Below are 13979 nucleotides of genomic sequence, written 5' to 3' on the forward strand. Positions count from 1 at the left end.
CGCTTTTAGTCACGAATAAAGTTTCTTTGACTAGAAGCTGCGCCCACAACAATAATGGCTTCTACTTCACTTCCTGTTGGTGGTACTGGGGTCCGTGCCAGTTCAGCTTTCGTGTTCTTTGACGTATTTCCGCCCTCACTTTGTGCACTGGCGAAAACAGTCCGATGAGAGGCAGCTGGAGTTGTTGTCTGCAGCCGGGAGTGGCTCTTGTTTTGGGAGATCTAGGACATTTTGTGCCCCTCTAAGGTTAGAAACCCTCCCTCCCTGTGACCCTCAATCCTGGCTTTCCCAGAGCTTGAGCTATGCAGTGAGTTACAGGACAGATAAACCGTGCTCGTCTGCTGCTATAGTAAAATAGGGATTAGACAGGTCAGGTGGTCCTCAATAAACATATTAAAGTAGGGATTCCATTACATACTGGGACAGGGAATGTCTTTGGGAACTGATCAGATACTTGCACTGTAGTACTTAGGGCTGATGGCAATGTTTTCTAGACTGTCTGTACAGGATATAGTAAAAGGGAATGTCTTGTTTCCTGATTGAGGTTATATGAACAGGTGAAAAGAGAACCCTATAATCTGATTATACACATTATAATCTGACTATACTCATTAAATTCTAACTATACACCATCCATTATAATCTGACTATACACCATTATAATCTGACTATACTCATTAAATTCTAACTATACTCATTATAATCTGACTATAAACATTATAATCTGACTATACCTTCTTTAGCTCTAGAAACAGCTTTATAATATGTGGGCCTGTGTGATTACAAAAAGAATGGATTGTCTAGGTAGGCTCCAGATTATGGGATTTGATATTTCTATAGGCTTTGGGTTTGTTTTAATGATATCAGTGCAGTTTGAGACTCTTCTGAGATCATTCACAATCCACTGACAGGTACATTTGCAGTTGACCTGCTTCAGACACGTTTTACATTCCCATAGACTTGTAAGGGGATGCAAAACCCATCTGAGGCCAACAAAAGCCTGCTGATACAGGTCCTAAGTTCACACTTGTGCGATGTCAGACATCGCACCGCACTAGTGGGCAAATCACAGGCGATGTCTGCGATGCAAATTCAGCCATACAAATTGTATGGCTGAATTTACGTTGCGTTTGAATTAAACTTGTACAGGACCCTTATTTTCGTCCGCACCAGAATCTGGTTGCATGCGTGTTCACACCCATGCGATCCGATTCCTGTCCGAATTCACAATCTGAACCGATCTGGGGGTGTCATTAACTTTAGAAGAAAAGAAAAAACGGAACACTGTTTAAAGAGAGGTAAAGAATCCCCTGACTCACCTGTATGGTGTGGTTGTGCTTTTAGTGGTTAGCATAAAATGGATTGAGATAGTGCGGTTTCACTATCAAAAGAAAAGCACCATAAACCAAGCAGTTTGATTCAAATAAATGTATTAGTTGAAATCTGTATCACTGAAAGACTTCCTAAATAGGACACCTTTATACTTTTAGAAAACATAACATGTACAAAACATTGTTAAAAAGACAGTCCGGATTATCAACCCACATGCTGGAAATTCTATGATAAAGATAAATATCTAAATATCAAACAACTATGGGAATTCCCATTTAGGATGAAGTGCACAATGAGCAAGGTAGCAAATTGCCAAAAATTGTATTAAAGACACAAGGATATCTTCAATTTCCAAGATCAACTCATAAATAGCCAAAAATTAGAGTAGAAAATAGACACTGATTATCTCAAGTCCTAATGGAGGTATCTTTCCATGTATAACAGAATAATATTTTCTTTATAATTGTGTGTAAAATAATTGGTCATTGATTTAAAGCAGCAAATATTTCCTCAGTGTAGAAATTGAATGGTTATCTGAAACCGCTGAAAATGTTGCGATTATATAGTGCAAACCATTAGCTTTGGATTTCACAACGAAAGTAGCAATAGATGGCAAGTCCTTAATTAGAGAGATCATAAACAATATGGTGCTTTTCTTTTGATAGTGCGGTTTCACTATCTCAATCCATTTTGTGTCATTAACTTTATATTGACACTCCCAGCGGTTCGCATAGGGCAGTGTGAACCGCCGGTGAGTCAGGTGTGATTAGTGTTGCCACCTGTCCAGGATTCACCCGGACAATCCGGGTTTTTGAATCATGTGTCCGGGTTTCAGTCCACCTGAAACCCGGACATGCTATACAGACTGGGCTGTGGCTCCCCAAGTATCCAAGATAGTCACGCAAAAATCTGTTGCCGTCTTGGGGCAGGTTTGGCATCACTGAAGGGTGGGGCGATGATGTCAGTAAGAGCAATTTGGCCACATCCACTGTTCGCACCATTACTAATCTCTTTAGGGCACCCAATTATGTCCCAGGTCTTTTATAATCCTATAGTGTTTACCGCAAAAAAAAAAAAAAAAAGAAAAGGTGGCAACCCTACGTGTGATGCAGGAACACGCACTGGATTTGCAGGGTTTCGCACATCTCACCAATGTGAACCGAGTATTAAAGTGATTGTAAAAGTATATATATATATATATATATATATATATATATATATATATATATATATATATATATATTTTTTTTTTTTTTAAATAACAAACATGTCATACTTACCTGGTTTTGCACAGGGCAGCACTGACCCTCCTCTTCTCGGGTCCCCCACTGGCACTTCCAATAGCAAGCAGCTTGTTATGGGGGCACCTGAGCCGCTGCTTTGTGTGTCCATTCACACACAGACGTGGCTTGGCCCAGCCCCCACCATCTCCTCATTGGCTCACTGGCTGTGATTGACAGTAGTGGGAGCCAGTAGCTCCTGCTGCTTTCTCAACCAATGAGGATGGAGAGACCTGGGACAACCGCTGCTCTCATACACATCACTGGCTCAAGATGGGGCTCAGGTGAGTACTGGAAAAAAAATCTTGAGCTTTTCCACCACATTAAACCCTTAGTGTTTAGTTTAGTTGAACACAACTATAAAAAAATGAAAAATCCTCAGTAAAATATTTGATAAAATTCTGACCCCAGCACTTGCAGTTTACAGCTTTCAATGCTGCTGGCTCCTGCTCTCTCAGTGTTGCCTCCCGAAACTTCTGGTTTTCATGGGAAAGTGTTAGCATTGGACAGAGCAGTCTCCAGTCAGACGGAAGGAAAGGACGAACAGGGGAGGAGCGCCTTGCTGTGTTTCCTATTGATGCACACAGTGTAGGGAGACACAACTCTAGTTCTGCATGCAAGAGTGGATCCATAGAAAACTGCAAGAGAAAGGAGTCACCCTGAAATAGGAAACCTGGGGCAGCAGTCATGACACCAGCTTAAACAGGAATATAGGAAAATATTGAAAGATAAGGAAACTGCATAATCAGTAAGTGATTAAATCGACTGCTTAAAGTGGAGGGTTTCATTTCACTATAATCAAAGATCACATCCTTATTTGGGTCAAGTCAGAAATAAATCATCTCCAAACGTGTTGGATGCAATTTTGAACAAATCTAAGAAAAAACGATGGAAAATGGATATGTGGCTAGCTTCTAGTGTATCTAAAACGTCTTTTTCTTTTAGTTTGTGAGCTGAATAAAGCAGGGGCCTCCTAACCCTCTTGTATTGAAGAGTACTGTCGCCCTTTACATTGTAAAGCTCAGTGCAAACTGTTGGCACAATGTGATACCTGTATAATAATTTTAAAGTGGTAGTAAACCTCAGTCCTGTCCTTGTACCTATAGGTAAGCCTATAATAAGGCTTACTTATAGGTACTCTAAATATCTCCTAAACGTGCGCTGTTTACAATGCAGCCGATGATGTCATCGGTGCATGCGCTCTGAAGGAACGGCCACCCGGGCCATTTCTTTAGAATTCTGTGCCGTAAATGATGGCTCCCCCACGCATGCACAGGAGTGATGTCATCACGGCTCCAGCCAGTCACACAGCCAGAGTCTGCGGCCCTGAAGGAAGACCGGGTAAAGATGGAAGCAACCTCTAGTGATGAGATTGCATCACTGGAATGCTTCGTTTCAGGTAAGTTTCGCATAATGTGCTAGTATGCGATTCGGAAAGAGGGGGTTCCAGTAATTCTGGTTGCACCAGCCTGGCCCAGAAGGCCCTGGTTCCCGGAGATTGTGAGACTGACCATAGACAGGGCATGGAAGCTTCCACGTCGCCCCTATCTACTGTCTCAAGGTCCTATATTCCACCCCAATTTACAGTCTCTAAATTTGACGGCATGGCTATTGAAGCCAGGGTGTTAAAGGACTGTGACATCTCGGGATCAGCAGTGTCTACCCTAGTGAATGCTAGAAAAGCTGTCACTAGGAAAATTTATCATAAGGTTTGGAAGACTTATATTGCTTGGTGTGAAGCCAGAAAATGGTATCCTCGGAAATATGTAATTGGGAGAATTCTCTCTTTTCTACAGCTGTGGAAATCAAATTGGCTTTGAGTACAATTGGAGGTCAAGTTTCGGCCCTACCTGTATTCTTCCAAAGTCCTTTAGCCTCCCATTCACTGATCTGAACCTTTATGCAAGGGGCAACTTGTTTGCTTCTCCTCATTAGGTCACCTATGTGTCCTTGAGATTTGAACTTGGTGCTATCGGTGTTACAGAAACAACCATTTGTATCTATTAAGGAAATTCCATTAGACTTGCTGTCACGCACGCTAGCCTTCCTGATGGCCATCACCTCGGCTAGAAGGGTGTCGGAGTTGGCGGCCCTTTCATACAGAGAACCGTTCCATCCTTTTTGTCAAAAGTGGTGTCGGCCTTTCATTTAAATCAGGACATTATTTTGGCTTCTTTTTTCTCCCAGCCTCGTTAGGCGGAAGAGAGACAACTGCATTCTTTGGACGTTGCCTGGGTAGTCAAGGTTTATTTGTGTAGATCTGTGGAGATCTGAGGATCAGACTCCTTTTTTGTTTTACCAAAAGGACTCAAAAAGGGCAGGCAGCTTCCAAAGCTTCCATTGCCAATTGGGTTCGTTAATTGGTCATTCAGGCCTACGGTCTGAAAGGTAAAGCTCCTCCCTTTAGGGTGAGAGCTCATTCTACCAGGGGTGTAGGAACCTCCTGGGCTTTTGGCCATTAGGTATCTGTGGCTCAGATTTGTAAGGCTGATACCTGGTCTTCAGTGCATACGTTCACAAAATTTTGACAAGTGGATGTTCGAGCAGCCGAAGATTCGGGCTGCTGTACAAGTTTGTTTGGCAGGGTGTCTCCCTCCCCTCAAGGCTATTGCTCTGGGACATCCCAGTAGGTAATGAATATTAGCCTAACTCTGTGTCCATTGAGGTATGAAAAAGAGAAGCTGAAAATAGGATTTTTACGTCATACTTACCTGAAAAATCTTTTTCTTTGAGTACATCATGGGACACAGAGATCCCTCCCCTCCTTTCTTTTTTTTTTTTTTTGAGGATTCAGTGCTTGCTACAAAACTGAAGTGCTTTTTGTGTGGGAGGGGTTATATAGGGCATCACTTCCTGTTTGAAGACCTTTGGTCTACCAGTGTCCATTCACCTGATGGCGTATAACCTAGTAGGTAATGAATATTTGCCGGACTCTGTGTCGCATGATGTACTCAAAGAAAAGGATTTTACAGGTTAGTATGACGAAAACCTATTTTTGCGATACGGCACTGCATCGTTTTAACTGACAATTGCCCGGTTGTGCGACGCAGTACCCAAACAAAATTGACGTCCTTTTTTTCCCCACAAATAGAGCTTTCTGTTGGTGGTATTTGAGCACCTCTTCATTTTTTGCGCTTTAACCGCTTTCTGACCAACCGCCACAGTTATATTGCTGCAAGTTGGCTCCCCTGCGCGAGCCGTCGCAGCTATACGTCAGCTCGCGGAGTCGGGATAGCAGGCGCCCGCTGCACAGCGGGGGTGCCGGTGCTCGTGGCCAGCGGTCGCGATGACCGCCGGCCACGAGCGATCGTGAGCAGGAGAGACAGAACAGGGACGAGTGTGTGTAAACACACACTTCCCTGTTCTGACAGAAGTGACAGATCGTGTGTTCCTATTAGCTAGGAACCACGATCCGTCACTTCCTCCAGTCAGTCCCCTCCCCCTTCGGTTAGAATTAGGGTTGTCCCGATACCGATACTAGTATCGGTATCGGCACTGATACCGAGCATTTGCCCAAGTACTTGTACTCGGGCAAATGCTCCCGATGCTTCCCCCGATACCTAGAGGACAGCTGTGATCGGCGCGTGGGGGAGTTACAAGATTCTCTCCCAGCGGCTTTCAGCAGCTTTAGTGACATACAGCGGTGATTGCTCACCGCTGACTGTCACTGTATCCTCCTCCATGCCGCCTCCTTTCCTCTGTCCCTCTCCGCTGTCCCCTGCATTCCTCTCTCCTTATCTGTCCCCCTCCGTTCTCCTCCTCCGTTCCTCTCTCCTTATCTGTCCCCTCCGTTCTCCCCCTCAGTTCCTCCGTCCCCCTCCTCCTTCCTTTGTGTATGGATAGAGTCAGCTGACTCTGTCCATTCACATAACTGAAACATTGTAATCTCCTGTGATTACGATGTGTCAGTTTATGAATGGAGAGGAGCCGCTGTCTTCTCTCCATTCATTCTCAGTGCAGCTGAGGCTGCAGAGAAAGGGACTGGGGAATCTCTATCCTCGGTCTCTTTCTCTGTCTCAAGGGGGAGATATCAGAGGTCTGTTAAGACCCCTGATATCTCACCAAAGGGCCCCCCAAAAGGGCTGATTAAAAAAAAAAAAAAAAAAAACAATAAAGAGTAAAAAAATATTATTGTAAAAAATAAAAATTGTAAGAAAAAAAAAAAAACACACACACACATACAATGTTCACACCCCCCCCCCCCCCCCCAAAAAAATAGCAAAAAAAAAAACTGTCACGTGACATTAAAAAAAAAGTATCGGTAATCGGTATCGGCGAGTACTTGAAAAAAAGTATCGGTACTTGTACTCGGTCCTAAAAAAGTGGTATCGGGACAACCCTAGTTAGAATCACCTCCCCAGGGAACACAGTTAACCCCTCGAGCGCCCTCTAGTGTTAATCCCTTCACTGCCAGTGACATTTTTACAGTAATCAATGTAATTTTATAGCATTGGTGCTGTATTAATGCCAGTGGTCCCAAAAAATGTGTCAAAATTGTCCGATGTGTCCACCATAATGTCGCAGTCACGATAAAAATCGCAGACCGCCGCCATTGCTAGTAAAAAAAAAATAATAAAAATGCTATAAATCTATCCCCTATTTTGTAGACGGTATAACTTTTGCGCAAACCAATCAATATACGCTTATTGCGTTTTTTTTTTTGTTTTTTTTTTACCAAAAATATGTAGAAGAATACATATCGGCCTAAACTGAGGAAAAAATAATGCGTTTCTTTTCTTTCAAAATTGACGCTCTTTTTTTGTTTATAACGCAAAAAATAAAAACCACAGAGGAGATCAAATACCACCAAAAGAAAGCTCTATTTGTGGGAAAAAAAGGATGTCAATTTTGTTTGGATACAATGTCGCACGGCCGCGCAATTGTCAGTGAAATCTACGCAGTGCCCTAATCGCGGTAAATTCTTCCGGGGCTGAAGTGTGTAAACAAAAAAAGCCCTACAATTTTGAAAAAAAAAAAAATTTGTAACTTTCTTTTATAATACATATCCAAAAAAAAAAAAAAAAATGTATTCATGTATCAGTTTAGGCCGATATATACATTCTACATATTTTTGGTAAAAAAAAAATCGCAATAGGTGTATGTTGATTGGTTTGCGCAAAAGTTATCACGTCTACAAACTACAGGATAGATTCAGGGACTTTTATATTTTTGTTTTTACTTATAATGGTGGAACTGCAACATTGCGGGCGGACAAATCTGACCCTAAATGGCACTTTGGTGATCAGTGACATTATTACATTGATCAGTGCTATAAAAATACTCTCATTGATGAATGTAAAAGTTAAACTGGCAGGGAAGGGGTTAACACTAGGGGGTGATCAAGGGGTTGACTGTGTTCCCTGGGTGTGTTCTAACTGTGTGTGTGGGGGGGGGCTCACTGGGACATGACAGAGATCACTGTTCCCGTCACTGGGAACAGAAGATCTCTGACATGTCACTAGGCAGAACAGGGAATCGCCTTTTTTACATAAGTGGTTCCCCGTTCTGCCTCTGTAAACAGCGATCGCGGGTCGCCGGCGGACATCGCTCCTCCTTGCACAGACCAACGTACACCTACGGCGGTTTGCGCTGCAAACCTGACCTGCCGCAGTATAACGATGGCTTGTTGGCAAGAGGTTAAAGTGGTTGTAAACACCCAGTGAATGACTGGCCTCAGATGATGCACAGAGATGAAACAAATCCTCCTACATAAGTTGTACCTGTTTATCTGCACTCTTCTCTTCTCTACACCTGTTCAAAGTCCAGAAATTTTAGAACTAAACTGTCAAAAATAGGGGGCGGAGAGTTGAAATTACACTCTGCAGAGTTCAGTGAGGAGAGCTGATTGGAGGGAAGGGACATCTTCACACAGGAACAGAGCTAAAGCTGTCAATCAGCTGGAAGTCCCTCCCCTGTCACTTTTTTTTTTTTTTTTTTCTTGGTGTCGGGAAAACTTGTCATAAGGGACTCGTACAGATAGCAGAGGATCGAGGCAGCAGACAGAAATGCCACCTGGTGCTCTTAAAGCGGTGTTCCACCCGCAAATTTTTTTTTAAAAGTCAGCAGCTACAAACAATGTAGCTGCTGACTTTTAATAAGGACACTAACCTGTCCACGGAGCCCGTGATGCCGCCCACCTGAGGCCGATTCGTCGCTTGTATCGGGTGTAGGCGCTGCCATTCTAATTAAGGGACACTGTCAGTGGAGCCTTGCGGCTTCACTGCCCATTTCCTACTGCACATGCGCGAGTCGCATGGCGCTTTGTGATAGCCGGCTGTCTTCTGGGGCACACACAGGTTCCATAAGACAGTGGGGGGGCTTGCCGGACAAGAGGATATGACGTCCTGCGCCGCGGACCGCATGGATCGGAAGTACAGGTTGTAATTCATAAAAAGGTAATGTAGAAGAAAAATAAATTTCTTGTACCATCCAAAAACGAGGAAGGAGAGGTGGTCTTTCATTTAAGACCACCTCTCAAAAAGTGGGTGGAACTCCGCTTTAATGAGACAAGTACACATTATAGAGGGATATGCTTTGTTCATATTTCATGTTTGAGGTTTACAACCACTTTAAATTGCAGCTTACCAGCTTCTAGATGTGGGGGTTGCATTTTTTTAGGTGTTTTCCTATTTGTCAACTACCTTTAGCAGAACAAGCAATCCAACAAAAGTGGCAGTTAGGGGGTTGAGACAAAACATTTACCACTGACAAGGGTGAATAAAGCAGAACTGAATCCATCGGTTTAACAGTTTAAAAACAGTGCCGGGAATGTAACAGTCACATTGGTTGTGCTCTCAACCAAACTGTCAAATGTCTGGTGTCATAACTGATCACATGTGCAGCACTATGGCAGTTGAAGATCAAACAGAGGCAGCTTCCCTGGCTGAAAATGATAGGTTTAGTTCTGCTTTAAGTGATCAGCTTTTATTTATTGTTTATAAAGTGTTAATTGGAGTTCAGTTTCAATTTGTTAGTTAAGTCCATCTAAAGCAGGGGTCTCAAACTGGCGGCCCTCCAGCTATTGTGAAACTACAAGTCCCATGAGGCATTGCAAGGCTAACAGTTACAAGCATGATTCCCACAGGCAGAGGCATGATGGGACTTGTAGTTTCGCAACAGCTGGAGGGCCGCCAGTTTGAGACCCCTGATCTAAAGCCTCGTACACACGCTTTGATTTTCAGACTACAGAATGTCCGATTTTTGTGGCAAGCTAGTCTCATGTCTAAAGTGAAGAGGTTGCTAACAATACGAGAATTTTCGTTTGACAGAATAAAACGTCAGAGGTGACGTAACAAGTTAAATAGTTTTGTATGTATTCTTTAGTTTCTGAGCATGTGTAGTCTTGCTCTTAGGATTCTTTTCGTACGAAAACCCTACTAGTGAAATGAAAATCGGATGTGGAGTTCATATCCGACAAAAATTTTATAGTCTGCATATCCAGCTTTTTTCTGACAAAAAAGTGAAATCGGCTGTCGAAAGCACCGTACTAACGGTAAGATTTGCGGACGATCGGTCGTCGTAACACAATTGACGTCTGAGTATCAAAGCGTGTGTACATATCCAGGTATTTGCTCCCACTTCCGGCGAAAGAGCGCCACAGATTCTGCGGCGAACTACGCCATGTCCTGTCACCCCTCCCCCCTCTCTTCTGGGAGACACACAGGTCGCAGAAGACAGTAAGGACCATTGGAAATGCGCAGTATGACTTGCGCATGCGCAGTAGGAAACAGGCTGTGAAGCCTCCAGGCTTCACTTCCTGTTTCCCTTACTGAAGATGCCGGCACCTGCACCCGGAGCCAATGGACGTTCGGCTTCCGGTGAGGACATTGTGGGCTCCCTGGACAGGTAAGTGTACTTATATTAAAAGTCAGCAACTGCAGTATTTGTAGCTGCTGACTTAAATTTTTTTTTTTGCAGGCAGAACTCCACTTTAAGCCTAGTACACACGCCAGTTCAATGAAAACCTCTGACATTCGGCCTGTGTGTATGGCAGCGGGTCTGACAGAAGGCGGCTGTTTAGCTGGCTTCTGTCGGACAAGCATGCTGGAAAACCAGCAGCCGACCAGCTCCCGATCAGTGCTCTCAGCCAGTGGCTAAGAGCGCTGACTGGAGTGTTCTGGCAGGGGGCTGTCGCCCTGTCAGAACACAATCGCTCGGCAGGGGAGATCACTAACATCAGATTGTTAGTACAGCGGCTCCAACCTGAGCTATAATCTGTCTTTCATGGTGTGTACTAGGCTTTAGTCATAGGCTGCTGCAGGGGAGAGGAGGGAGTGCTGACAGTGACTGGGATTACTGCTCTCAGAATTCCCAGCTGTTGTCGGGCACTCCCTCCTCCTCCTCCTCACAGCTGCCACTCACTGACCTGGGGGTACAGGTGACTGGACCAGAGCAGACTGTAAATAGGTCAGCATATACACTTTTAACACAGGTTAGGCCGGCCATACACGGAGCAAATTGAGCAGACAAAAAATTTGCTTGATTTCCCCCATCAACACAGATAGTGTTGATGTGGCAATCCCTCCTGCCCAGGCCATTGTCTTCTGCCAGTGTGGGGAAGCTGCCCCCACCGGGAAAAAACAGAGATTATCACTAGCAGCCACTTGCGATAATCGCAAGAGAATCTGACAACCTGGTTGTACCCAAGTTGATCGATCGATCAACTTGGTACATTCAGCCTGCCCATTAGCGGTTCGAATCTCGGCCGGTTACTGCTGAACTGGCCAAGATTCGAACCGTGTATGGCCAGCCTTAGTTAGCATAGGTAGCAGGAGGGCGGAGGGGATATCTGTAAACATAACTAGTGTTAAGCCGGCCATAGATGGATCAACTCCCGGCTGGTTCAGCAGGGACCAGCTGAGATTTCATCCATCTATGGGCAGGCTGGTTGTATTGAAATCAATCAATTTTTTGCATGTAGTCGTTGCTGGCAACTATAGCTGCTAGCACTGATTGATGTGTTCTGCAGGCTGGGAAGGCTCCCCGCTGGCAGAACACAATAGCGCTGTGGGAGGGATTCCCCCATCAACACAGTCAGTGTTTCTTTCCTTCCACCTGTGGTGGAAGAGATCAGCAACAATGAGACATGAAAAGATTAAAACGCTATAGCAGTTTTTGTAATTCACAATGCTATGGCAAATTGAATGGCATTCATTTAGGTTTAGATCTGCTTTGTTGCCTGCATTTAGGGCTGACTGTTTGGTATATCAATCAGATGCACAAACAGTAAATTTTCTGGTATTTTTCAATCTTTTTTAACCAATATATTTGGGGTTCAACCAAAAAAAGATGAACAGGTTGTAAAATGTTTGATTAATTTCAGCAGTTTGTTGATCATATTGTAATTGTATTTTTTTTCATCTACAATGCACTTGTTGGCACAGAAGTCAGTGTTGCATATCTGTCTGTATCTGCATTTCTGGCCATATAGAAAGTATTAGACATGTGCATTCGTTTCCATCTGAATGCATTTTCGTCTGAATTTCAGGTATTTTCGAATCCGAAAAACGAAAGATCTGACATAAACAAATGCTTTATTTTCGTTTTCGTTGCTACAACAGTTCGATATAGATAGGAGATTCGACATGATGCTGACAATAACAATCTGTGTCCATCAAACCTGTGGTCGAATGAGCCTAACCTTAGCTCTATTAGTCCAAGATTATTCTACATAGAGAGAAAAATTCGACCTAGAGAGAAAAGATCGCTGCTGGAATTGGGTGGTGGAAGTAAAATAAAAATAATGATGATGAATGTTATTGGCTGATTGTAACCAAAGAGGAGGAGCAGTAAAATAACTAGAACTAAGTACACACGTACAGCCAACTTACTTTCATTTACGATTTGCTAGCAGAGAGAGACACACACACACTGAATCATTTCAAGACCGTCAATCTTAGCTGGTCCGTTTGTCAGAGAACCTGAATTATTTAGCAATTAAGCACAGCAGCAGAACAATAGTGAAGTGTTGCTAGCGTTGCGATAGCCTCAGAGGCTGCCCGTGTTGTGGGGGGGGGGGATTTATTATTATAGATTCTATATTATAGATTGAGATTCTATATAGATTCTATATACCCTATCTTGTTACCTGTCTGATCAGTGATCACTATCACCAGTCCATTTTCTGTTTGAACTATATACATTCAACATGAACGACGAAGATTCGACAAAGCAGCGAAAAACATACAAATGTCGAATCTTTGGCTTATGTCGTCTGTTGAAATTTCTAAGAAAATTAGATGGAGCAGCTAAACTATACGGCGTCGTAGTTTAGCTGCTCCGTCGAATGTTCATTGAACATTCGACAGACACCATAAGCCTTCAATGACAGATTCAACCTTAATTAATTTGGATTTTCGGACGAATGCAATTTTTAACGAAAAACTAAATAGATAAAAACGAATTTCGGGAGTAACTAAATAAATTTATTTTTCGGACGAAAACGAAATTCCGAAACGAAATATTTCAGTGTGCACATGTCTAGAAAGTATTGTGGATATTTTTATAGTGGTACTAATGTCAAAAAAAAAAAAAAAAAGACATATATGATGCAATCTGTCAGTAGCAATAAAGTGATTATAAAACTTTTTTTTAATTTTTTTAAAAGACAACAAACATGTTATACTTACCTGCTCTATGCAGTGGATTTGCACAGAGCAGCCCAGATCCTCCTCTTCTCGGGTCCCTCTTTGGTGCTCCTGGCCCCTCCCTCCTGTTGAGTGCCTCCAAGAGCAAGCAGCTTCCCCCTCTCTCTCTCCTGATTGGCTGAATGATTTTGATTGACAGTAGCGGGAGCCAATCGGGAGGGGAGTCCCGGGCAGCTTAGAAACTCTTGCAACATCGCTGGATAAAGCCGGGCTCAGGTAAGTATTAGAGGGGCTGCACAAATAAGGTTGAAACTTAAAATGCATTAGGACAAAAAATAACTTCTTCCTTTACAATCCCTTTAACATAGCAGTCTTTGTTTTCTACAAGGGGAGCCCCCCCTCCCCATGTATTTTATTGTTTTTACCCGTTGATCCTGCTGGTTATCTAGAACATTCCATCTAACACTACTCTCTCCAGACAGTGTTGCTGTCCAAGGGTGTCTCTGTTGCTCCTCCGTAGATAGAAGAGACACCCTAAGACAGGAAGCGTGCTACTGGCCAGATCACCAGATGAAAATAAAGGGAAAAACAAATGCAGCCACCACATTTAAGGATTGGTGAGCTGCAATATATTACATTTTTTGTTTTTGGGTTTAATATCACTTTAAACAGACCTTCACCCTCCTGCGGCACTCTCCTACTCTCCATCACAGCCCCCATCCACAGCGGCGATATTGAAGTGTTTTTTTTTGTTTTGTTTGTGTACTTACACTTTTTTTCT

The 13979-nt window shown here is 43.3% G+C and overlaps 1 protein-coding gene across 1 annotated transcript in view; it reads left to right on the top strand.

Annotated features, from left to right (window-relative positions):
* Nucleotides 1-116: 116 nt before the first annotated feature.
* Nucleotides 117-13979, top strand: part of UBE3B (ubiquitin protein ligase E3B) — a 94444-nt gene continuing 80581 nt past the window's right edge. The window contains exon 1 of the mRNA XM_073629793.1: nt 117-246. The gene's annotated coding sequence lies outside the window, so the exon portion shown is untranslated. The remainder of the gene's footprint in view (nt 247-13979) is intronic.

This window comes from Aquarana catesbeiana, linkage group LG01, assembly GCF_042186555.1.
Source record: "Aquarana catesbeiana isolate 2022-GZ linkage group LG01, ASM4218655v1, whole genome shotgun sequence".
Taxonomy (NCBI): Eukaryota; Metazoa; Chordata; class Amphibia; order Anura; family Ranidae; genus Aquarana; species Aquarana catesbeiana.